Raw genomic sequence first — 27,009 nt, 5'->3', positions numbered from 1 at the left:
AGAGGATGGTTTTGGTCAGGTGAACCTTTGACTTGATTTTCAAATCAGAGTTGGCAGATGTTTGGACCCAAATGTAACTGTCATTTCTGTAACACTTGTCATGTTGAAAGATTCTGTAATCATTACAACACGCATGGAGAAGTCATGGTGCCTTTACAGCTTTACATGGTGCCTTTTTGTTATTTTTAACCAGCAACTTTTTAAATCAACAAATGTGACTTGCTATGGAGACCTTCTGAGGGTTCTGGAAATGTCGTTGAGTTTGACAAGTATGGGAAGTTTTGGTGGCTTTTTGAGAGGTCCCTAGTGGCTAACACAGCAGGGCAGGGACATACACTGGCAACCAGCTGATAAATACTGGTTGAATAAATTGACAAGACATTTGCTTCTCATCATCTCCAGTGGCGATGGAAGATTTGGAGACATTACGTGGTGGACGACCGGAGGTGGGGGGAGGGTTGGCGGAGGGAGGAGGGGAAGAGATTCCTTAGATGGCCCCCTTTTCCAGTTTTTCGTTAAGCTCTGGGTAGAGAAAACACTGATCAGGCAAAGCAGCCCATCTCACCCTTGTGGGCCTGTCCTTCCAAGGCCCTTGAACTTCACTGCTGCGTAGCAGGGACCCGGGGGGTCTCCCAGTGGAAAACTAGAAGGTGCTCTATGTTGGCTCTGACCTTCCCACGACCTTAACAGGCAAACGGATGGCACCCTTGCAAAGCACCAGTGTAGCCTCGCTAGAAGCCTGGCAGTGGGCTAGGACTCGGAGGCTCAACGGGGGTAATAAGCGTGGTGGCTGCACCCGGGCAAGATGAGGGTGTTCACTGCACCTGCAAACCCCGCGCCTCAGCTTGGCGCCCTGCACCCCGGGCGTCGGCCCAACCTGGAGAGGCTGCCTGCGGGGCCGCGGTGGGGAGGAGGGGTCGGCGGCCGCGGGGAGGGAGGCGGCGGGCGAGGCTGGGGAGGGGGGCGCGGCAGGCGGCGGTGCTGTCCAGGGGGAGGCGGGCGGAGGGAAGGCGCTGCCGCCGCCTCACCCGCGGCGACACAGACGCCGGGAGCAGCCGAGGCGGTGAGTCGCAGCGCCTTCCCTCCGCTTCTGCCGAGCCAGCGCCGAGTGGGAATTGCAGCTGGGGAGGGTGCAGCGGGGGCGGCGGCGCCGGGAGCGGCTGCTGGGGGGACCGGCGCGCTCGGGGCGCGGCGGGCGTGGGGGTGGGCGCCAGGAGCGCGCGGTCCTGAGGACCTGGTTCCCGCAGCCCTTCCCAGGTGCAGCTCCTCCTGTCAATTCCCCTGCCCTTCCCTGAGTGCCTCTGAGGTAAAATAAAACAAAGCCAAAGACGCTGAGGATGGGTGGCAGGAAAGGAGAGAGCAACTTTGCAGAGGGACGCGCAGAGGCGCGCGGGGCAGGCAGGATGGGGGCGCGCCGGGTCGGAAGGGGGCGTTCGTGCGCCTGGTGGCCAGGGACACCAGAAGCACCCCTCCTGGGGTCGGGGGAGGAGGTTGGGGTCCAGGGCACTCGCCGTTCCTGGGTCTTCTAAGTCGGCTCCGAGAGGCCGCAGCAGGCGAGTGCGTTGGGTGGGTGTCTGGGGAGGGGGCTTAGGGAACCACCGAAAGGCGCCAGTTGAACCCAGAGGAGGAAGTGGTCTGCATTTTAGACTCAGGATCTGAAAGATTTGTGTCTCTTGCCCTCAGAGACTCGGGAAGGGGTGTGCTGGGGAGATGTGTTTGAGTGTTTTTCAGTGCATACCGATTTATTTTTAGCTCCCAGAGAAGCAGGATGTGCAAAGTGGGTTGTATCAGCCCGGGAGGGGCAGGAGGTCTCCCTGTCCGCAGGAAATGCACAAGTTTCTTGCAGCAGACGCTTGCTTTAACTTTCATGCCTGGAGAAAGAAAGCCATTTGGCTCTCTGAAGGTCTCCCCATCAGGGCTACTTTCTTCCTGCGGGGTCTGTCGGAGACCGCTGGCCAGGCAAGTGCTTCAGTTGTTAAGCGCTTAGCCCCAAATAATGGTACACGTTCTGCTCCGTAGGGCAACTAGTGTGAACGCAGAAGTAGGGCTGCCAAGGTCTCGCTGAGAAGGAAACCACACAAGCTTGCTCAAAGTTTTCCCAGTTCTGACTGATTTGAAAATAACAGAGCCAAGCCTCTGTATTACCAAGAGCAGGCTTCACTGTCTGGATTTCTCAGACTTAATTGGTAATGATTGTGAGGTTTTTCATTCCAGCTGGAAGATGCCTGTGTTTCAGGGTCAAATGCAGCATCAGGGACCGCAGACGAGAAAGGGGTGCTGGTGTGCTGGGGAGACTGTGGGTGTATGGGGAGTGCTGGTTGAAGGCTAAATACAGACTTGGGGGTGGGGCTTCCTTCAGAAGAGACGGCTTCAGAAGCTGAAACCCAAATGTTCAGTTATCCAAGCCAGACCCCTGGAAATTGCCCTAGAGTCTCCCCCATTAAAACCACTCAGTGGCCATCCTGAATATCCACTCCCTGCAAGTTTGCTGGGCGATGGGCTGTGAGGAGCATGGGCTCTACAGCCAGACTGCTGGGTTTGGGTTCTAGTTGGGACACAAATTGCTCCCAGACCAGGGGCTCCTTGCTTAATCTTTCTCTGTTTCCTGATCTGTGGCATGAGGTTGATAATCGGTACCAAACCTATCTCAGGCTTGTTATGAAGATAAAGTGAATTAATAACCAAAAAGCACTTCGTGCAGTGTCTTGTCATTCGCAAGTGCTGTACACGGGTGAGCTCTTATTATTATTCTTGTTGTTGATGTCTGCCTCCTCTGTCCCTACTGTCACCAATTTAGTTCATAACCTCATCACTTCTTGCTCCAGCTGCCTTCACACCAGGCTCCTTGCTCCAAATCAGGACACTTTTGCTCCAGTCTGTTCTCCAAACTGCAGCTAGAAGGCTTGTTTTGAAAACAAAAATATAAGCCAGTCATTCAGCTTCATTTCCTTCAGGGGTTTTCTATGGCTTTCAGGATAGTTTGGACCCCAGGACCTTCATGACCCTACCCTTGTCTCCTTGCCAGCCTCAGCTCCCAAGCCTCCCTATGTGCAGCCTTGGCCCAAGCCACTGAGTCTTAGCACCTGTCATCTTCCCACCCTTCCTTGTCTGATCAACTCCTGGGCATTCTTCCCTACTCAGTGGCAGCGACTCTGCCTTCCAGCAAATTTCTTGGTATCTCCCCCTCCCCCCACCACCTTGCTTCGTGCTGGAATGTTACCCTGCACATACTCCTCTCATCACTCTGCATCATCATCTCCATGTATCTTCCCTGCCTGCAAGTGCCTGGAGAAGTGGATTGTGATTATCAGTAATTAGAGTTGGATGAATAAATGAACATTAGTCAAGCAAAGTTCATTTCTTTTCACTAAAACTGGAAACAAACATGGACAATAATAGAGAAGAGGACCAAACCAATCTTTATAAATACACTGCAATAAAAAAAGCTATGGGAAATATTAAGGAATCAAGGGTTGGTCGATAGAAATGTGACACTATCTTGGAACAGTTTCTGAGGGTTTTTTTTTTTAAAGTGGTGAGGTGTCAGACTAACAGTGGAGAAATGTAGTGCTCTGAACTCTTACCTTACTTTCCTCATAAAAATGTTGAACATCTCAGACTGGCCGTGGGGAATGGAGGTTCGGCTCTTTGAGGGGTTGTGCAGTAAATCTGTTTCTGGAGGCAGAGGTGAAGGTCATTGCTGCGTGGGCTTTGTAGCTCTTCCTTGGATTGTAGCCTCCCCCAGAGTGTGGGTTTCAGCTTGCCCTCGGATTGGTATGATGAGAACAGGAACTCTCCCATCATCAAAGCTCCTCCGTACTTCTCAGGCAATTCAGTATTTTCTGTGGGTACACTCTTAACTGAGGTGGCATTTCCAAGCGCTCCACAGCTGAGCCTCCAGGAGCCCTGCAGAGGGAGATAAGACGGTGCCTGGATTTCTGGGACAGCCCCAGAGTCTGATTTCAAGGCTCCAGAGCAGGGGGTTTTATAAGCTAAAAGATCAAAAAATGCTTCTTACATTTTTAAAGGGTTGTAAACAAAACAAATCAACACAAAGAAGAATATGTAATGGAGAGCATGTCTAAAAATACTTCATACCTAGTTCTTTACAGAAAAACTGCCTACCACTGTTCTGGAGCTGAGGCATTGGCTTCATTTTGCGTGTCATCTTTGATTGATTGGTAGTGGCTGCCTGGAGAGCTGGGTTGAAGAGGAGTTCAAGGCTGGGACCAGGTTCAGTAGGAAAGAGTGCTGTGGTCAATTAGTGATGACTGTCAGTGTGTGGGATTAGGAAGTAATGACAGCCAGGCTTGGTTGTCACCATCCCTCCATCTCTGTCACTATGATAGAATATCACTGAAGAAGAGTGAAAGCAAAAATCAGGGACAGAGCCCATAGGTTAGAAACGATTCCTAGAAGAAGCCAGGAATTTTCCACCACAACCATAAACTATGGCCACAGTTAACATGAGTAGTTTCCATTTATCAAGTGTGCACTATGTATGTACATGAGGATCATGTTTCATCTGTGTAATAACTTTTTGAGGAAATACTTATCTTAATTAGGACTCAATTCTGCTGCAAGGATCAGAAACCCCAAAGCTCAAACTATTTTGAGGGAAAAAAGGAATATTATTTTGGCTTCCTCCTCAGTCCAGAGGAAGAAACTTCAGGTATGGCTTGATTTGGGGCTCAAGCATCATTACTTGTACCTGATTTCTATCTTCCCAGTTCTTGGTTGCTTTCTTGGAGTTGGCACCATTTTTAGATGCTGGTTCATGGCAGGATGGCTGTAAGAGCTCTAGGCCTTATGTAAGATGCGATTTAAGTCCAGCTAGAAAGTGGGAGCCTCTATCCCAGCATTGCTCACAGTGGCTGGCTATAGTCATTGGCTTTCATTGGGTCCCATGCCTGTTCCTCTGGCCAGAATTCCACACTAGTCTAGGGCTTGGGCTTGGGCTTGGTTACAGGTTTCATCCCTGAGCCATAGGCTAAGAAGTAGGAGCAAGGGTATTTCTCCAGCAGAACACTGTTATACTGTTACCAAGAGATTGGCCAATGGATTTTGGATTACAAAGCAATGGACATCCAATATAGTAGAGTCAGCATTCCCACCTAACAGATGAGGGAAACAGGCTAAGGGGCACTCAATAACTCCCGAGGACACATGGCTTGCAAATGAAAGAGTTCTGACTTGCAGAACTCTGCAATTGATGCACTTAGTAAAATTATTTGTGAACAGAACAATTTAAAGTGAATTTTGCATGCAGCTCTATTCTCTTCATTTCTGAAAATATAGGTAACTAACTTCAAGAAATGCTAAATACTGACTGTCCAGAAGATGTGAGAAAAAAGAGAACGTAGATTTCTTTGACTAGACTTTTACTTACATATTCAACCAATATTTTTCAGAAGTTTCTACGTGCTCAGCATTTTGTTAAATTTTAGGGATTTGGATGAATGTGATCTAGTCCCTTGTCTTGAAGGAATTTGTATCCCAACATGAAAGTGCAAGACATAATTAGGGAACAGACTGCTGGAATGAGGGGTATGTTGGGGGGAAGTGCAGGAACTGAGCCCCCTTGACAAAGACAGTGACCTTCCAGTTTGTTTATCCCCAGTGTGGTGCTTTGTGCAGTAGATGAGTAATAAATATTTCTTAAATACATTTTAAAATTGTGGTTAAATACACACAACATAAATTTTTACTATTTTAACCATTTTTTAAGTGCATAGCTCTATGGCATTAAGTACATTCACACTGCTGTGCATCTATCACCACCATCCATCCCCAGAACGTTTTCATCTTCCCAAACTAAAACTCCATACCCGTTATACAAAAACTTTTCATTTCCCCCTGCCCCCTAGCCCATGGCCACCACCATTCATTCTACTTTATGTCTTTATGGATCTGACTATTCTAAGTACCTCATATAAGTGGAATCATAGAATATTTGTCTTTTTGTGACTAGCTTATTTCACTTAGCATAGTGCTTGTTTTCAAGGTTCATTCATATTGTAGCATGAATTGGAATTTCCTTTCTTTTTATTTATTTTTTATTTTTTATTTTTTTACATTTTTTATTGATTCATAATCATTTTACAGTGTTGTGTCAAATTCCAGTGTTCAGCACAATTTTTCAGTCATTCATGGACATATACACACTCGTCACATTTTTTTCTCTGTGATTTATCATAACATTTTGTGTATATTTCCCTGTGCTATACAGTGTAATCTTGTTTATCTATTCTACAATTTTGAAATCCCAGTCTATTCCTTCCCACCCTCTACCCCCCCCCAGTAACCACAAGTCTGTATTCTCTGTCCATGAGTCTATTTCTGTCCTGTATTTATGCTTTGTTTTTGTTTGTTTTTGTTTTTTAGATTCCACATATGAGCGATCTCATATGGTATTTTTCTTTCTCTTTCTGGCTTACTTCACTTAGAATGACATTCTCTAGGAGCATCCATGTTGCTGCAAATGGCATTATGTTGTCGGTTTTTATGGCTGAGTAGTATTCCATTGTATAAATATACCACATCTTCTTTATCCAGTCACCTGTTGATGGACATTTAGGTTGTTTCCATGTTTTGGCTATTGTAAATAGTGCTGCTATGAACATTGGGGTGCAAATGTCATCCTGAAGTAGATTTCCTTCTGGGTACAAGCCCAGGAGTGGGATTCCTGGGTCATATGGTAAGTCTATTCCTAGTCTTTTGAGGAATCTCCACACTGTTTTCCATAGTGGCTGCACCAAACTGCATTCCCACCAGCAGTGTAGGAGGGTTCCCCTTTCTCCACAGCCTCTCCAGCATTTGTCATTTTTGGATTTTTGAATGACGGCCATTCTGACTGGTGTGAGGTGATACCTCATTGTAGTTTTGATTTGCATTTCTCTGATAATTAGTGATATTGAACATTTTTTCATGTGCTTTTTGATCATTTGTATGTCTTCCTTGGAGAGTTGCTTGTTTAGGTCTTCTGCCCATTTTTGGATTGGGTTGTTTATTTTTTCCTTATTGAGTTGTATGAGCTGCTTATATATTTTGGAGATCAAGCCTTTGTCGGTTTCACTTGCAAAAATTTTCTCCCATTTCGTAGGTTTTCTTCTTGTTTTATTTCTGGTTTCCTTTGCTGTGCAGAAGCTTGTAAGTTTCATTAGGTCCCATTTGTTTATTCTTGCTTTTATTTCTTCTAGCAGAAAATTTTTGAAATGTATGTCAGATAATGTTTTGCCTATGTTTTCCTCTAGGAGGTTTATTGTATCTTGTCTTATGTTTAAGTCTTTAATCCATTTTGAGTTGATTTTTGTATATGGTGTAAGGGTGTGTTCTAGCTTCATTGTTTTACATGCTGCTGTCCAGTTTTCCCAACACCATTTGCTGAAGAGACTGTCTTTATTCCATTGTATATTCTTGCCTCCTTTGTCGAAGATGAGTTGACCAAAGGTTTGTGGGTTCATTTCTGGGCTCTCTATTCTGTTCCATTGGTCTATATGTCTGTTTTTGTACCAATACCATGCTGTCTTGATGACTGTAGCTCTATAGTATTGTCTGAAGTCTGGGAGAGTTATTCCTCCAGCCTCTTTCTTTCTCTTCAGTAATGCTTTAGCAATTCTAGGTCTTTGATGGTTCCATATAAATTTTATTATGATTTGTTCTAGTTCTGTGAAATATGTCCTGGGTAATTGGATAGGGATTGCATTAAATCTGTAGATTGCCTTGGGCAGTGTGACCATTTTAACAATATTGACTCTTCCAATCCAAGAGCATGGAATATCTTTCCATTTTTTAAAGTCTTCTTTAATTTCCTTCATCAATGGTTTATAGTTTTCTGTGTATAATTCTTTCGCCTCCTTGGTTAGATTTATTCCCAGATATTTTATTACTTTGGGTGCTATTTTAAAGGGGATTGTTTCTTTACTTTCTTTTTCTGTTGATTTATCGTTAGTGTAAAGAAATGCAACTGATTTTTGAACATTAATTTTGTAACCTGCTACCTTGCTGAATTCTTCGATCAGCTCTAGTAGCTTTTTTTGTGGACCTTTTAGGGTTTTCTATATATAGTAACATGTCGTCAGCATATAATGACACTTTTACCTCTTCTTTTCCAGTTTGGATCCCTTTTATTTCTTTCTCTTGCCTGATTGCTGTGGCTAGGACTTCCAGGACTATATTGAATAGGAGTGGTGATAGTGGGCATCCTTGTCTTGTCCCAGATTTTAGTGGGAAGCTTTTGAGTTTTTCACCGTTGAGAACTATGCGGGCTATAGGTTTGTCATATATAGCTTTTATTATGTTGAGATATGTTCCCTCTATACCCACTTTGGTGAGAGTTTTTTTTATCATAAATCCTTTCTTTTTAAAGCTGAATAATATTCCAGTGTATGGATAGACTATACCACATGTGTTTACCCATTTACCTGTAGATGGATGCTTGGGTTGCTTCCATCTTCTGGCTGTTGTGAGCAATGCCGCTGTGAACAGGGTCTCACAGGGAGGCAGATGACACGCTCAAAAGATCACTGAAGGAAGCGTAATGAAGGGACTATTAGTAGTCCCTGCTTATCCTTGATTTTGCTTTCAGAGGTTTCAGTTACCCGAGGTGAACCGTGGTCTGAAAATGTAACGTGGAAAATTCTAGAAATAAACAGTCGTAAGTTCGAAACTGCCGCCGTTCTGCGCAGCGTGGTGAATTCTCGCGTAATCTGCTCCGTCCGCCCCACGCGAGCCCGGGCGCTTGGTCCCGTGAATCCCGCCCCGTAGTCTCGCGGCTTAGCCGCTGTGCGGGTGTCTCAGGGCTTGTGTTCATCCTACTTTTTCTTAATAATGGCCCCAAAGCGCAAGAGGAGTGCTGCTGACAATTCGGATACACCAAAGAGAAGCTATAAAGTGCTTCCTTTGAGTGAAATGGTGAAAATTCTCGACTTAAGGAAAGAAGATAAAACTTTAATGCTGAGTTTGCTAAGATTTATGGTAAGAACGAATCGAATCTTCTATCTGTGAAATTGTGAAAAAGGAAAAAGAAATTCATGCTAGTTTTGCTGTCATACCTCAGACTGCTAATGTAACAGTCCCAGTGCATGAAAAGTGCTTAATTGTGATGGAAAAGGCATTAAATTTGTACAATAAGATATTCTGAGAAAGACTGCCCACATTCACGTAAGTTCGATTTCAGTATATTGTTATAATTCTATATTATTATATCTATGTTATTATAATTACTGTTGTCAATCTCTTATGTACCTAATTTATAAATTAAACTTTACCATAGGTACGTAAGTATAGGAAAAATCTTACTATATACAGGGTTCGGTACTATCCGTGGTTTCTGGCAACCACTGGGGCTCTTGGAACGTATCCCCCATGGATGAACGGGGACCACTGTATTCAGAAGGGTGTGGGCAAAGTTAAGGGAAGACACCGCCGGCTAGCTAGCCAAGTGTGCAAGCCTTTACATCCCTTCCCTGAAAGGGTGATTGCTCTTCAGTAGAAAAACACAGCTGCCAAGCTGTGGCCTGGCCGGGAGGCACCCGGTAAATAAGTTCCTGACCATTCTTTTTTCCTCCTCTGTAGTCTTCTGTTGGTGCCTTCCAATTGGCCAAACCAACCAGAAGCTGGAGGGCAAGAAATGCAGAGACTACCTTGTGCTGAGAAATCAGCCTTCCAGGGCTGCGACCAGAGTAAGGGAGGGAGGAGGGTGGATCTGGAGGGGCAACAAGCATGGAGAACCCAGCCCTAGGGAGCATTACAGTTATCTTTACAGGTAAGGGAACTAAAGCATCAAGAGGTTGAGCGACCTATCCTACGTCAGTAGCTTGGAAGTTGTGGAGCTGGGATTTAACCCACGGACGTTTCCTCTGTACATCCAGTTGGATCTGGAACGTTAGTTTTTCCTGAAACCTGTGTGTTTTGATTCTTTGGTAATAATCTGATTTGTACAAACTCAGCTTGGCTGTCAAAATGTAGAGTAAGGTACTGCTCGGAATTCACCCCCTCTCTCCTTTCTTTTCTAAATACCAGCATGTATTTTGTAGATATGTTTCATAGCTGATCGTTGTATTTCCATTAAAAAGTCTTTTCCGTATACTTGATGGGGGTGACGATATGTCCTTGAAACGTAAGTGAAAAAGATGTAAGTTTGTTTTGTTTTGGTTTCAGCTGAAAACTCCAAAGGATTTGACAGTGTAACCTGGCTGCTTAAACATTAACGAGACCTTGGGCTGCGTTAGAAGAGTGTTGAGGACAAGGGAGATGGTGCTGTTCTGGCGGAAGGAATGCAGAGGGCAGTGTCTAGTGTGGTGGGGGGGTGGAGCCCCCCTCCCCTGAGGCATGACTGAGGGGCTCTCTAGCCAGAAAAAGTTCTGTGGGAGCCCAATTATTATGGTCTCCAAATACGTGAAGTACTGTGGTGGGGAAAAGACCTATTCTGGGGCCAGAAGTAGGCCACTGTGAAAACAGAACAGGCTGCTTTTGGAAGGCCTCATATTTTCCATTACCAGAGGTTGCGAAGAGGAGGCCACAGGTGAGAGATGTGGCTGAGGGCTTGTATTAGTTTCCTGTGGCCTCCAACAAATCACCACAAGCTGGGTGACTTAAAATAACAGAAAGTTATTTTCTCACCATTTTGGAGGCAGAAGTCGGAAATCAAGTTATCAGCAGGGCCAAGCTTTTTCCAGAGGTTCTGGAGGAGAAGACCCTCCTTGCTTCTAGGCTGGTGGCCATCAGCATTTCTGGGCTTGAGGCTGCATTACTCCCGTCTCTGCCTCTGGTCACATGGAGTCCTCTTCACCTCTGTGTGTCTCTTATAAGGACACTTGTCACTGGATTTAGGGTTCACCTGGATAATAATTCCAGGTGATTTTTCCCCCCAGTTTTATTGTGAAAGGCTGACATACATCACTGTAAATGTAAGATGTACAGCATGATGGTTTAATTTACATATAGTGTGAAATGATTACCACAAAGATTCAGCTACCAACCATCGTCTTATATAGATACAATAAAAAGAAAAGAAAAAAGAAAAGATAAAAAATTGTTTTCCCCTTGTCACGAGAATTCTTAGGGTTTATTCTCTTAACATCTTTCCCATACATCACACAGCAGCGCTAACTATAGTCATCACATTCTACGTTCCATCTCTGCTACTTATCTTATAACTCAAAGTTTATACCTTTTGACCATCTTCCTCCAATTCTTTCTTCTCCCACCTGCCGCCTCTGGTAACCACAAGTCTGATCTTTTTTTCTGTGAGTTTGGTAGGTTTTTAAAATTTGTTTGTTTTTAGATTCCACATGTAAGTGATATCATATAATAATTTCTTTCTTGGTCTGACTTACTTCATTTAGCATAATGCCTTCGAGGTCCATCCATGTTGCTGCAAATGATAGTATTTTCTCATTTTCATGGCTGAATAGTATCCCATTGTATATATAAGCCACAACTTCTTTTATCTATTCATTGTCAGTGAACACTTACATGTCTTGGCTATTGTAAATAATGCTGCTACGAACAGGGGGTTGCAGATAATATTTTTGAGTAAGTGTTTTCATTTCCTTTAGACATATTCCCAGAAATGGAATGGCTGGGTCATATGGTATAGTTCAATTTTTAATTTTTTAAGGATCTTCCATACTGTTTTTCATAGTGGCTGCACCAATTTACAGTCCCACCAATAGTGCACAAGAGTTCCCTTTTCTTCACATCCACACCAATATTTGTGATCTCTTGTCTTTTTAGTAATGACCATTCTAATGAGGATGAGTTGCTTTCTCATTGTGGTTTTAATTTGCATTTTACAGGATGATCTTATTTCAAGATCCTTAACTTAATTACATCTGCAAAGACCCTTTTAAAAATAAGAGCACATTCACCTGTTCCTGGGGTTTGGATGTGGACATATCTTTTGGGGGGCAGCATTCACCCCACAACAGGGCTCATGAGTGTACCTTGCAACCCTTGATCCTCCAATTCTGTCACAATGCCTATAGATTTGATTTACTACCTGGACTATAGGTTCCTTGACATAGTACGGATCTTGCAGATGCTTTTAATTTGATCTATTGACATTTTATTTTTACTTTAAATGACAAAACGAAATTCTTAGAATCTGCCATCCTTATTTCTGAAATGAAGGGGTGACTGAAAGAGGCTCACAAAAACCAGTTTGATCCCTAACTTGGATGGAAGTTTTCTGTGCTTTGCTTTGCCCAGTGGCCTTGGAGGAAATGAATGGGAGAAGGGCAGTCACTGGTCCTGTTCTGGCTTCTCATCTGGGATTGCCAGATTTTAAAACTGCAGTTACTTAGAGGAAGCCTCAGAATGTTGAGTCTTCCAGGCAAATGAGGCAGAAGCAGTAAAAGCTCAAGTTTCTAGTCTTTCAGAAAGCAGTGGCTTAGAAATATGAGCTGTAAATCTTGCCAGCCCATTAACAAGCCTTTTATGCGTGTATTTTCAATACTGAGCCTCAAACTGGGGCCTGTGGACACCAGGCACAAAAGACAAGGTCAAGAGTAGCTTTGGCAATTACCTGGCTAATTTGATGACTAACTCATCAAGTGGAATACATCGAGAGAGTCCACCCCAGGGCGTAAATTATTCTGTTTGTCTGTATTGATCACATTAACTGAGCCAAAATCTACTCCCTCTGTGCTATGGAGAGGCAGTTGTAATTAAGGTTGGTTTCTCTCCAGGGGGCAGCTAATTTTGGTTTCTCAGCCACTTGGCAGTTTGCCTTCAAAAGAGAAAGAGGAAAGGAAAAAAAGGTAAAATATCCCTTCACTTTATTGTGTTATATATTCTGCTATAACAGTTGTTCCTCTGGTTAGTATTAACTTTGGCTCTATTTGCTTTGAATAGTATGCCTGGAATACTCTGATACTTAGAGAATTTAGTCTCACCTGCTGAAGAAAATGGCTTGCCTTGCACAAGACCAGCTATATGATTTGGGAGGCCCAGTGCAAAGTGAAAATGTGGGGCCCTTGTTAGGAAGTTATTAAGAATTTCAAGATGGTGTGGCAGAGCATTAGACCAAGCATGGGGCCCTCCTGAGCATGGTGCCTTGTGTAACTGCACAGGTCACTTGCCCATGAAGTTGGCTCTGGCGTCACGTAGATGGTAAGGATGGCATCTTCTGGCTTATTAGCACCATCTTGACCCCTAAAGAGTGACCAGGCCAGCTTACTCTCCTTCAGTTGAAGCACACTTTTCTGCAGGGACAAGGACAGCAGACAGGCTGGCCATCTCTTATTGCCTCCTCCATATCCTCTGTCCTCCCTTGTCTACCTGGCTCTGTGCCCTGAGAGCTGGATCTCTACCATCACCATCAATTTCCATCTTTGTCTCCTGATTTCTAGTATAGTTCAGCCAATGGTGGGTCCAGCCTACTGTTGGGTGGGTGGGAGGAGAGTGAGGTAGGGTATTTGTTTCCTCCGTTCCCTCCTACTGAGTTGCATGCTGCAGGTTGACTTCTCTGTCCCTAAAGGCCACAGCTCCTGCCAGGCGTCCTCTCCCTACAGCCATCCTCTTTGGGTTCCTTTAGCCACTCTGCATGCAGGCCTAGGATGGTGACACTGCCTGCTGTCACAAACCTTCACTGCTTTACTGAGCCCCTCCTTGCTGTTTTCTCAACAGCCTCCTCAGCAGGACTCCTCAGTAGGATCACAGAGCCCTCGGGGGCCCACCTGGGCCCTGGTGGATGTGACAACCTTCTGTCGGGGCTTGACCGCAGCTTGCGCTGCTACAGAGCCAAAAGGGCAGCTGAGGACTCTGGTAACACGTGACTGCTGCCTCGGCTCCTAGAAAAGCGGGGTAGCCAGGAAGCAGGGGGTCCACACCGCAGGGGAGAACACGTGCTTGGACTGGGGCATTTGAATTCTCTGGCATGAGTCTGGGTGAGTCATCTCATCTGCAAAATGAGCATAGTGATGGTTCTTTGCTTCTAGGGTTGTTTTGAGCATGAAGCGATGTCATGCGGGCACCGTGCTTACTGCAGGGCTGGGTATGCAGTAAGTGCTCATGGAGAACTTTTACCATTAGTTCTCTGGAGTGTCTCACTCAAAGGAGACTGTCCCCCTTGTCTCTGATCCGAACCAAGGCACTTCCAGCCTAGACTACACAATGATTATCAAGTTGTCACTGTTTCACTGTTGTCTCAGATGGTATTTCTGTCTATTCAGTGAGACTATAGTGTTCTGGAGGTCAGGAATTCTATTTCAGAATTGTTTTGGTACTGATCTAAGTTCCCAACCTAGTAGCCAGCACATCAGTAAGTGGTCAAGAAAGTGGTCAAGAAATATGTTGTGGCTAAATATAAAGTGACCATATAATTTTTTGTTCACACCAGGACACTTTTGAGTGTGAAGGAGGAGAGCTTTTCAATGATTATAACAAAAAACAGGCCCAAGTAGGGATGTCCTAGGCAATCCAGGCAAACAGGGACATAAGGTCACCCCAGTTAAGTGGGACTTACGAGTTTTCCAAATGTGTTTTAAAATTTGTCAGGCTACTCTCCTTTGTATTAGTCTGCCTTTGGTTTATGAGATAAAAAATGAGATTTCAACAACATAGAAAAAATATGTTTAACACTCTCAGTAGATTCTTGGCCCAAATCTGAGACAATAGGTCAAGGCTTCTTACACAAATAGAGACCTGCTTTTATACTTTATTACCCTACTTATATGGGGCACCTACTTACAAAACTTTCTACTGCACCTACCTCTTTCCCCTACTTAGTCTCCTAATTATTGTCCTCCTTGCAATAGTGATCATTTATGTTCAAAAGATGGCAAAAATAGATCCATATACATGTATTTTTCTGAACATCTTTGTCTTTGTATTTCTGGTCGCCTAGGTGACATTTCCAAGAGAATGTGTGCTAATCTGCTATTATTAAAGCAGAGATAACAGCAACTATTTTTAGGCCCTTCTATACCTTTCTTTTTCTCCACTAGACCATGTAATTGATTTATTTTTTTCTGTTTCCATTATTGGAAAGCCATGTATAGCTTCCTCCCTCTAGTTCTAATTTGAGGATTGGTTAACTTTTTGAAAACTGGCATAGTAATTCGGGACCTTTTCCGTTCAGCGTTGCTAAATCTATACTGATTGTTTGTTTGGTTAGTTGATGCCAGTTGTTTTTCCTGCAGGTTGTCCAAGGCAAGCTTGGGCAAGGATATTTTTGGTAGAAGCGAAAAGGGATGCAGACACAATCTGTAGATCTGTCGGGGAGAGAGTGCACCTCCTCTGGAGCTGGATTAACCCGGCTTCAGTCTTAGTGCTGCCACTTACCGCCGAGCGACCTCCAGAAGCTTGTATCTTCAGGTGGCAACTGGGCAATGGGTCAGTCATACCTGCTTCATGGGGCTGCTGTGAAGGTTGAGAGGGTGAGTGGGCAGCACCTGTGAGCACGGGGAGCAGCATCTCACACAGGGAACTCCTGCCGCTGCTGTGGCTGGTCTTTACTGTCCATGGTGCAAGGGCACCAGCTTTCAGAAGATAATTTCATACAAGATATTGCAAATACTTGAATTTACTAAAGAGATAAATTAGGGAGATTATTATTTTCTTTACTAAAATGTCTTTTGTTTTAATAAGCATTTCAGAAAATTTCTTTTAATGGTGAACACACCATTGGGTATACTTTTAGTAGTATTGAAATTAAAAATCTCTAATTTACCCCCATACTTACAGGAGCGTAACTGTAGTATTATTACCCTTAATTTAAAGGCAGCGGGTGTTAATATTTGGGGTGCTTTCCTTCATTATTTTTATGTAAAGGTGTATATGATATATATCTCTGTAGTGCTATGCAAGGGATTTTGAACGTTTATCTGATTGTTGTATGTACTTGAAGGTGAAATATTTAGCCTAATTCAGTATTAGGGCTTGGAATACTGATGATGGGGATCTGAGACTATTAATTTGGATTTTATGGCAAGTTTGAGAGGAGGGATGGACTTCAAACTTTGTTATTTAAAATTGTTTAATATTGGAGTGTTATCCTGGCTGAGGTTCCTTTGGTTCTCACTTTTTGTGCATTACTATTCTATTTTGATAAATAGATTTATCATTTATCATTCAGATTGATCAGATTTGACAGCTGAGGCAGATTGCTGCATCATGGCCCTGGAGTTTGTCTTGCTGCCCTTGGGGACAGAGGAAGCGGGAGGAAACAGATGTACAGACAGACTGAAAGACACATACACACTTCTCTTTAGACATGTGACCTGGAATTTCTAATAGGATATTTAAAGTAAGAGCCCTTTGATGGGATTTTGCTCTGTGACTTGTCAGAAGGGGAGGAATGGGATGTGGGAAATCTGGGTTGTTGAGTTCCCACCACCTCACCCTTTGGAAGACATGACGGCTATTTCCACGTGAGACCAAAAGGCAGGCAGTGAGAATCATGTCAGTTCTGGCCTCTGATGTTTCTTGGGAAAGTAACAGGAAAACTGTGCCTTGTATTTTTTTAATCTAGACTCTTACAAATTATGTTCACCAGAGCCTGGGTGCTGTTTCCTTCATACCCTCATCCCTACCATTGTAAAAGTAAGGCATTGTCGTGAAATAAAGTCTGCACAGTAGAGAACATTGGAAAGAAGAAAAAAGTAATAATCTAAATATTCAAAGGCAAACAGGGTTAATATTTGGAACATTTCATTATTTTCATAGAGAGATTTTTTTTCTTTAGTTATACAGTCATATTTAGATGTAATTTTAAAAATATTTTAAAATTTAACCGTCTACCCTAAGCTCTGATACTGTGATATAATAAGAAATATATATTTGGTCTTTGTCTTCATTTGCTGGCACAGAGCTCCTAAAACCCTTGGAGTTTCTGAGGGATCGGGATAAGAGGAATGTCTTTTGTTACTTACAGTATGCCTCTTTCAACCATATCTGAATTTATGCTAATGAGGTGACTCTTGAAGATAGAGGATTGGAATTTTAGCTCCTCCCCTCTGCCACTCCCCTACCCCCAACCTCCAGGGAGGGAAAAGGGGCTGGAGATTGAATTCAGTCACTAATGGCCAGTAATTTAATCAACCATGCCATTATGATGGAACCTCCATAAAAATCCTTTGTAATGGGGTTTGGAGACCTTCCAGGTTTCAAAACATAGCAAGTGCTGGGAGGGTGGCATGCTTGGAGAGAGCATGGAAGCTCTAAGCCCCTTCCCCCATACCTCACTGTATGCATCTCTTCCATCTGCCTGTTCCTGAGTCGTATCCCTTTATAGTAAATTGGTACTCTAGTAAGGAAACTGTTTTCTTGAGTTCTGTGAGCTATTCTAGAAAATCACTGAACCTGAGGTGGGGGGTCTTAGGAACTCCTGATTTATAGCTGGTTGGTCAGAAGCACAGGTGACAACATAGGACTTACAACTGGTCTTTGAAGTGGGGAGCAGTCTTGTGGGACTGAGCCCTTAACCTGAGGGGTCTGCATTAACTTCAAGTAGTTAGTAGGAAGAATTGAATTATAGGACACCCAGTTGGTGCTCAGAGAGTTAGAGAATTGGTTGGTGTGGAAAAAACCTTCACACACTGGTGTCAGAAGTGAAAGATTGAGAATAAAAGAAATAGAGGTTTTCACTTTTTACAGGAACTCTACATTTTATTATATACTCTTTGTAGATAATACTTAATTGAGCATATAATATTCTGTTGGATGGATATACCCCAGGTTGCTTAGCCATTCTGTTCTTGGTCATTTGATAAAAAATCTAAATAATTTTTTTGCTATTATCATTTTAATATAGTAACTTTTACCTTATGTAAGATTATATAAAGACATATTTAATAAGGATATATTTCCAGTGGATTTAATCAATTGAAGTTTTGAATATTTAAAAATAAAAGATGTCCCATTTTTTTTTTATTAACTTTCCGTAAACAAGTGTCTTCTCTTATTTGTGCATTTTTTTTCAACTTAAAATAGTGGTATTATAATCAGAAGGGTCTTTTCTAAGGGAAAACAGATTTTTGCATTTATTGGGAATTAGGTAGATACACTGAGAATAATAACTTGGTTCCCTCGGGTCCCAGATCTTTGCCTTGTAACTTGACTGTCATGATGCGGCTTGTGGGTGGAGTCTGAGCAGTGCTCCCGCTAACAATTTCTCATCTGTCTCTACTGCGTTGCCATGAGGTGGTAGGGCCACGAATATCATCTCATCTCACAGGTGAAGAAACCAAGCAAATCTCAAAGGCTCACTCAGGGTTATTCCTGCTTTCCAATCCAATAGTTGAGTCTTTTATAATCTGTCTGTTATGCTCTTTCTTCTGGTTCCCTTTTATAGTGCTAAGTTTATTTTTGAAATTTCAAGTCTGTTTGGCTGGTTTGATTTCACCATGTAGGGAATTTCAAGAAGGTCATAATGATAGTTTTGCTTAGAAATGAGGGCTCTTCCAGGATTATTATTGTTATTATTATTACTATTATTAAACAAAGATTTATTGCATGTCTGCTCTGTACAAGGCACTATGCCAAACGTTGTGAGAATACAAGGTGAATAAAACACTTTTCCTTTCCTCAGTGGATTTACATACATTTCTTTAGCGTTGTTTTAGTTCCTTTTGTTAAATTGTGTTCTCTACTGAAGGATACCAATATTTCGGGTTGCACTTACTCCACGGTCTTGAAACCCCAGGGGATGATGTTTTCTGTTGAGCAAGCCTTGTGCGTAGAGTGCATTGGCTGCTGTGTCCTTTTCAAAGTGCTACTATGAGGCACTTTAAACACCTGAGGACTTGACCGATGCATATTTTATAAGCTAAGATGGACCTGGAGATCTGCGGTAGCTGTGTTACGCTTTTGGTCCCAGCTTCTCTTCCTTTGGACATTTAGGTTACTCGTTTGGTCAACCAGGATCTAAAAATAAACCTAGAAACTTTGAGAGTCTTTTTCCTTGGCTGATTGATGTGTGTTTCCGTGTCTCCCAAACTGCGCTGTGTTACTGTTTACTTTTGCATTATGTATAGCACTTAGCAACCAACAGTGGAAATGAAAGTTAAGAGCACAGGCAGTCCAGGCCGAGCGGGAGGAACCAGCTGGCCAAAGCCTCAGAGAATTCTCCTTCCCTCCCCCATTCCTGCACTCTGTGGCCCTGGGGTCTGCGTTGCTGGCCTCGAGTTCCTGCTTTTCCGTTCTCTGCTGGTGGCCAAATGGGGGCCAGAAGGAGGAACAGGAAGGACCCCGCCGGCCCTACCCTTACCCCTCTCGGTTCCCTTGGTTGGTCAGTGTGGGTGGGGTGAGCCCCCTCACCCCTGGAGTGCAGGCTCTGGTCACCACTGACATCTTGGCTCTGGTGACAGTGCGGTAGGGTCAGAAGCATTGAAACACTGTGTCTTATTTGGACCTCTGAATGCATTTCCATAAAGAACGGTACCAGTTGTGACTGGACTGTGCAGGGCCCACAGGACAAAACTACGTGATTCTTCAGAAAATCTGAGGTTAGGATGACTCTTAGGGTAACGTCAGTCTGTGCTGAGAATGTTGTTCTCGGGGGAGAATGCTTTCGAGATTCTGAGCATTCCAGGTTAGGAAGAACCTTAGAACATGATCAGCTTGTAAGTTGAGGGACTGCATGTAAACTCAAAAAGTGGTTTTTTCCTGCATGGAAGTGCCCTGTTGTTTGAGACGCTGGAGTGTGTCAGTTCTTTTCTCACCCAGCCCTCTTCTGAAGCTGTCAGAAAATATGAATTCTCTGATTTTTAGAGTAGCGAATGTACTAAAAAGGCTCGCATCTTGACCCTACCAAAAGAAAGCAGGAAGAAAGACCCTGGGAATATAGGTTTAGTTCCTCGATTATTGCCTTTTAGCAGAGAATACAAAACCAAATACACCATGGCCTTTGCGGAAGGTCTTATTTTTTCCCTTGAGAAATAAAAACTTCTGTTCCTTTCTCAGGACTCCTATATACCTCTCATTCTTAATGCATTTTGGGGAACAGATTTGAAGAATATATCTGTGAATGTTTTCTTTTTCTGGGGAAATAGAGGATTTCTTTTTTCTAAATAGAGAGGTTTTTCTAAAGGTGATTTATGTCACCTTTCTTTAGCAAAGTCCGTTTTGTTTTTTTGAAGGCTGTAAAGTATAGGTCAGCAGTTCAGAGCGATTAAATGATACTTATCTGGACAGGAACCAAGTCTATACAGTTGCTTGTGTAATTTTCACAGAAGGGACAAAACAGTTAAAGAGTAAAATCCCCCAGCTTCTAAATGAATTTTTCTCCCGAACTCGGAAGGGGTGGGCCCACTCGGAACAGGAAGTAATCGCAGGTCAGCGATTTGAGTAACGAGAGACGGCTTCTGGATTTGGCTTAGCTGTTTCCTTCATGCTGAAAGCCAGGGCAGGCTACAGACACACACCTTCTTCTGCAACATCTGTATCTTCCTGGGCTCACCTACTGCACGCGGACACCTGCCCCATAAGAATGAGGAGCCGAGGAGACGGCTAGAGCTGGAGGATGCAATGGAAGAGGAGGCTGAGCTTCAAACAGTTGCAGGCAGAGGAGAAGTCTTGAAAGTTGGCCTGTCAGCCCTGGTATATGGAATAATTAGTCCCGAAGAGTCAGAGCAGGACCCAAGAGGAACAGGGTACAATACAGAATGGGGACAGGGATGGGGAGTGTCCACTTTCATATGCCACCCATGGCTCAGATCTTCCCCCGTTGAAGCGGATTTTACTTGTAGTTATACCCATATTGACGGTTCCATATGTATTGTGTAAAAATATATTTATATTTAAGTTAATCAATAAATTAGTGTTCTGGGCCCTCTCAGTTGTCAAGGACTAGGATGTCACTCAAATGAGCTTAAGGCCAATGGGCTCATTGTAACAGTGACAGAGACTATCATGACATTGTTCTGAGTACATGATCACACGAACTCTTCCCCCCTGCCCTGGGGAGTAGAGTCTTACCATCCTCATTCTACTGAGGAGGTGCAGGCTTCAGGAATGTGCCCTAAGGCATGTGGCTGGTGGGTGGGAATCTGGACTCACACCCAGGTGGTCACTTGAAAAAACCATAGTCTCTCACCACAGTACTGCTCTGCCCTTTGAAAGGATTCTGAGCCCGTGAAACAAAGAATAGGTGGGTGTCCTAGGGACAGAGACAAAGGCCTGGAAAATTGAGAATGGAGTCATAATCTTTCTCAGAGTTTGTGTGGTTTCTCCTCATTTGGCCCCTCCCGTTTTCTCTCCTATCTTCCTCTGTTGCTTCGTTTTACATATGGCCCCTGAATGGTTAGCCATAAGGCTACAGCCTGGGACCTCAGTATCTTCTGGCTCAGTTCTTAAGGGAGAGTTTCCTATTGGCCCAGCTCACTGGTTCAGGCCACACAGCTATTGCAGCCTGGCCAGGAAAATAATTATCTGCCTTTGGGTTGGCTGTTCATCCCAGGTCCACTGGTGGCTGCCTCGTGCACTGACTTCTCCAGCACCATTTCTGCAAGCAGGGGATTGTGGGTAAGGCATGGGAAGTTGTTCGGAGTAGGAAATTAACATCTGGTATAAGCTCATTTTATACTTTAATACTTTTAAAGTTAAATAACGCATTTGCTATCCTTATATAAAGTTTCAGATTAAAAGAATCTGTATCTGTTAAGACTCTTTAGGTTGATAGAAACCTGATTCAAAGGGGCTTGGAAAAATATTACATTTAATTCATTCTTGTAAGTGTGAAGGCTTAAAGCCTTGGCTGGATTCAGGTCTCAAACAATGACATCAGAAATCTGTCTCTTGCCATCGCTTGACTTGACATTCACCTGAATTGGTTTCATCCTCAGGCAGGTCCTCCCTTCATGACATCAAGACATAATTGGTAGCTCCAGGCTTGTCTGTTAGCTAAGCCACTCCAGTGGGGAGTTTCTCTTTCTTTGGAGCTCTAGCCAGATTCCCAGATTTTATTCTCATTGTCTGGATTGGTTCCATGCCAGTTTCTCAACCAAACATGGCAGCCAGGCGAATTGGTCAGGCCTGGGTCACTGCCCACCCTTGGAAAGGGGTTAAATCACCCCTTTATTAAAACACAGGGACTAGGAATGGGGGCGGGGCATAGTCTCCAGTGACAACTGGGATATTAGTACCCAGAGGAATGAGGAAGGATGCTGTCCCCACAAAAATGACCTATGTTCGCTTTGGAACATTTTCAGGTATATCACAAGTAATTGGACATCCATAATCAAGGTTTGGGGGCTCAGGGTAAGCAGTTTGGGTCACTGGCTTTATCTTATTTGTATGCGACAAATTCAAAGACCAAGGAAATTACAAGCGTTTGGAAAGGCCTAGATCTGTGGTTTTTAGTTGTTAATCCTGAAAGATGATACTATTATATCAAACAAACTTGTTTTTAAGACTTGCATCTTTTTGAGAGAGCGAGTCACCCGATGGTCTTGTCTCCATTTTTTGATTAAGTAGGAGGATAAGACTTGAAAAGCTCTTGTTAGGTGCCCTCTATTTAAAGTCTAAGCTGTTCTGGCATTGAAATGACTTTGGTGAATTACATAAAGGCTTTGCGTAAACCTTTAGCAGTGCCTAGGATTTAAGGCCCAGTTTATCTAGGTAATGATTAAATTGTCCTGTTTATATGTCCATAATCTTAATACCTACTGGGAAGTAATTGCTTGGTTTTTAACTATCTCATAAATCAGGAACTTCAAGGCCAGGGGAGGTTAAATTAGCAAGTCCTCATGCTTGCAGATACAGGTTGAATCTGTGTAACCTCGAATCTTGAGGAGTAGTTTGTGTGTGTGTGTGTGTGTGTGTGTGTGTGTGTGTTTGTGTCTGTCTGTCTGTGTGTGTGTGTGTAGATACAGCTTTGTGCTGACAGAACTTCCGTATCTCTTTGCTTACTGTACCTACTGCGGTCCCAGATGCCCTTTGGAACAAGTCATCAGCAGCCTGAGCAGACGGATATGGATTGATTTGCCTTAAATCCTGAAGAGGGAGGTAGGGATCGTAGTTAGATATGCAGCAAAAGCCAGAGGAGCAGTGGGGCTTGGAGGAAGGGCGAGAGCGTGGTCGGGGATCATTGAAGGCTTCACCAGAGGCCTTGGTGGGAGGGAGCGGGGGTGGGGGGCTGCCTCGCAGGCAGGGCAGTTTAATGGTTAGGCATGTGGGCTTTGGGGTCTGACTTCCTGGTCTGAATCCTCGTGGTGTCTTGCTAGGTTTGTGACTGTGGGCAAGTTACTCAACCCTCTGAGCCTTTGTTGTTTTTAAAAGGAGGATAATGGCAGTACCTGTCTCACAATGTTGGGGAGATTAAATGAGAAAATGCATGTGAAGATCTCAGAGCTGTGCTTAGTGTGTTGTAAGCATTCAGTAAGTTATTAACATTAGTTATCAATATTTTAACGAGCAGAGGATGGGGTAGAGTGTGCCTGGGGAGAAGAGACGAGGTGGTTGCAGGCTGACGACGTGTGTGGACGATGGATGGAGGACATGGCTTCCATCTGTGAACGGCTGTCCGGTTTGTCCGGAGTTCGGGTCACCAAGGCTCCCTTTCTCTCTTCTGTGTTTTCCAAGGAGTCACCTCCTGGAAGAAGTTTCCTGAAAGGGGCTTCAAAGCAGCATAGAAGCATATCCTGGCCTGCCTAACAATCTGTTTCTCATTGTACACGAGCAAACCGGCCTTCTGGTTTATCAATCAGTATCTTGAGCATTTGGTTGGCGTGAGTCAGTTCCCCAGAGTCTCATCACCCCTGAGGGAACTGATAAAATCAAATTCCTGAATGCAGAGCTGAAGACCAGGCCTTGGACCTGCAGTGACCCCTTGGAGGCACAGGCACTGAGAGGCCCAGCTCCAAACAGAGAACCTGCCCACCTCTTTTTCTCCTCCTTCTTGCTCCAGCCTTTACACTTTTAAACAGTGTGACAAGATGAACCTCAAATTCCTGATGGGATTGAGCAGAGGAGCGGCATGCAGAAGGAAGTGCCCATTAAATGCTTGTTGAACTAATGAAGGGTCTTCGCTGCTGGTGATAGAATGGGCAGTGGCCTGGGGCAGGAGGAGTCATGCTCTGGCAGCAGGAGTCTGGATTCTGGTCCCTTCTCCCACTTAATGTGTGCCTTTAGACAGATCCTTTAACTGATCCTCACACGCCTTATTTGTGCAACAAGATAAAATCTTTCCCTACTGAAGGCTGAATGCCCTCTTGGTTTCTCTCCCAGCTCTAACAGTTACACCCTAACAAGATGACTGCCAAGAAGGGTTGGGGATGTTATGGCACAAAATTTTCTACCATGTGGAATCCAAAGTGAGCTACAGGTGGCTTCTGCCCTCTCCTGCCCTCTGATTGTTTCACGTTGGCTTTTCTGGTTGCCCCACTTGAAATGAAGCGAGGTTGTGTGGGTGGGGTATTAGTGGTCGGGAACAAGGGTGAACACAATTCTTGTGTATTATCCACTATGCCCATCACAGCACTGAATGTATAAAAGGAGATCAATAAACACTTGTTAAGTTGAATTGAGTATGAATTCAAATTGCATTCTTACACTAAAGATGCTATTCACCTCATCTACAGCATAGTGATAACACGATAAACACAAGTAAAAAATAAAGCTGCTTATTTTGAAGAACTGAGGATGCTTTATGAGGGCTTTAGTTCTGCTCCAGAATTGCACTCATTTAATAATGACTCATGTTAGTTTATTCTAAGATGTTTTATTATTTTGAAATTACTGCCCTCCTACCCCCACCAACTTCATGAAATATAAAATTAAAACATTAGTTTTGTTTTAAACTTCAGGCTCCCACAGCCTTATTTGCAAGAGTTAGGGCTGTTAATACTGCCAAGTTGTCCTTCACGTGATTTGGATGAATGCTTCTCACATCTTTATTCTTCAGTAGAGGGTTCCATTCTTGTCTGAGACTAATGTGGGATCTATTAAACTGGCCAATAAGTGGAAGCCTATTCTCATATATGCAAGAATTCTAAAGGCTCTCGTTGTAGATACATAACAGCAAAACTAATCACACGTAAGATACCCCTTTTCCACTTGTTTATAGCTTCCTAGAATGAGGTTACAGTTGTGATAAACTTGTATGTCTCCCTCCCTGAAAGCACTGGCTGGCAGCACAGGCTGAAAGTGATTCCTCTGCTCAGGATGATGCTGTTCAGGACTTGGCTTGCTCCCCTGAATCAAATGTGGCCTTCGTTCATGGAAAGAATGCTGTTAATTCACTCTCTAAATCGAAAGATACATGCTAGAGGCCTGCAGACATGCTTTATTCCCCCCCCCCCCGTAGTGTTTTTAAAACTTAAACTTTGTTGCCAATTTAAAAAGGAAAATAGATGATGTCTCATTCAAATATGGATTTCAGGCTTCTCTTGAGAAATGATAATATCTGCCAGGAAGATGGCACATGGGCGCAATCTGCGGGCAGAGCAGGGCCTGGGCCTGCTCGCTTTAGAGAGGACGCATGCACACTCATTGATCGAAATCTCCGCGCTCGCTACCATCACAAACCCTGACCTGCGCCACTCAGCCACAGGCCCGCCTGCCCTTATACACATCTGCATTTTTTTTAACGGTAAAATATACAAAATGTAAAATTTACTATTTTAACTATTGTTAAGTGTGTAGTTTAGTGGTACCAAGTACATTCACGTTATTGTGCAGCTGTCACCACCATCCATATCCAGAACTTTTTTAACTTTCCCAACTGGAACTCTGTTACTCATTAAACAACAACTTCTCATTTCCCTCTCCCTGCAGCTCCTGACAGCCACCATTCTATTTTCTGTCTCTGAATTTGACTACTGTAGGTACTTAATATAAATGGAATTATACAATCTTTGCCCTTTTGTGGTTGACTTCTTTCATTTAGCATAATGTCTTCAAGGTTCATCCATGTTGTAGCAGGTGTCAGAATTTCCTTCCTTTTTTAAGGCTGAATAATATACTGGAGTGTGTGTGTACTATAGTGTGTTTATCCATTCATCTGTTAGTAGACATGTGGGTTACCTCCACCTTTTGGCTATTGTGAGTAATGCTGCTGTGAACATGGTTGTTCATATATCTATTTGAGCCCCTTGAACATTTGTGTTTATTGACAATTTTCTTGATCATTTCCTTGCTATGCTTTTGTAGCTCCAGCCTTCCTTTCTTCCACCGGTCTTCCAAAGGATAGGGACTGGCTTCAGCTTAATGGATTAACTTCTTTGAGAAGCACTGAAAAATCTTCAAGACATCTCATGAAAACTGACTTAGATCCTTTAAAATTGTAAATGGTAGCTTCTGAGGAATTTTCGAAATTTAATGCCACATTAATAAAAATATCTGGAACTAACATTTTGTGATCTATACAATCTTGAGTTTAGTTATAAAAACTCTTGTTTGAAGAAGAAATTTGCAGTGTATTTGATTTTCTTGATCTGAATGAAGCGTGTTCAGTGTGCTATGTATGGTAATGAGACCTTTCTCGGGGAGGTGCTGATAAATGAGAAGTATAAAAATGATTTAGATTTTATTTCTGAATTTTCAGGTTGCATTAAGTTAGGAAAAGTGTAATTTTTTTTCTCACTGAGTGCCAAATGGGAAGGTCAAGATAAGTTTCTGCTTTTCTCTTTCAGAGTACTGTTTCTGATCTGTTCTTTGTTAATAAGAACATCAGCCTAAATGTCATTATCTGACACAGGCACATGGCAATTCCACCTTATTATTATGTGAACAAAATCTTGATGTTAACTTGGAAGTTTGGTTATTTAGGTAGGCACTGGGCCAGAATTTGCATTGCTGATATTTACTTAGCATTTTAGACTAATCCAGTTGTGGACATAACTTTTTGAAAGTGAGAGTACAACTAATATTGCACAGAGAACATTAAACTCTTTAGGAAAATAAATTATTTTCATGTACTTTCAGAAAATGAAAAGTATGAGTTTACAAACAATTTGACATCAGATCACAAATCCTTCTCTTCATTAAAGCTGGACCCCTCATATTTCCTTCCCTACTACATAAGATTTGTTTCAAGAGCCTGGCTCATTTTAATGTTTTCTTAAA

The 27,009-nt window shown here is 43.3% G+C and overlaps 1 protein-coding gene and 1 long non-coding RNA gene across 8 annotated transcripts in view; one reads left to right on the top strand and one right to left on the bottom strand.

Moving 5' to 3' along the window:
* Nucleotides 1-1,009: 1,009 nt before the first annotated feature.
* The window catches only part of NCALD (neurocalcin delta), a 365,895-nt gene continuing 339,895 nt past the window's right edge, over nucleotides 1,010-27,009 (top strand). For 2 of the 7 annotated variants that reach the window (XM_072949553.1, XM_072949554.1), the window contains exon 1: nucleotides 1,010-1,063. The gene's annotated coding sequence lies outside the window, so the exon portion shown is untranslated. Of the gene's footprint in view, nucleotides 1,064-1,201; nucleotides 1,307-8,765; nucleotides 8,977-27,009 lie in introns of those variants that run through there. The other 5 variants (XM_072949561.1, XM_072949563.1, XM_072949562.1 and 2 more) reach the window with 5 other exon arrangements.
* On the bottom strand, nucleotides 2,738-8,539 carry LOC140689255 (uncharacterized). The gene is made up of 3 exons (XR_012064131.1): nucleotides 8,424-8,539; nucleotides 3,585-3,906; nucleotides 2,738-2,902 (listed from the first exon to the last, which is right to left on the bottom strand). It is a non-coding gene; the product is annotated as an uncharacterized lncRNA (long non-coding RNA).

This window comes from Vicugna pacos, chromosome 25 (genome assembly GCF_048564905.1).
Source record: "Vicugna pacos chromosome 25, VicPac4, whole genome shotgun sequence".
Classification (NCBI taxonomy): domain Eukaryota; kingdom Metazoa; phylum Chordata; class Mammalia; order Artiodactyla; family Camelidae; genus Vicugna; species Vicugna pacos.
This window is presented reverse-complemented; position numbering and strand designations above follow the sequence as displayed.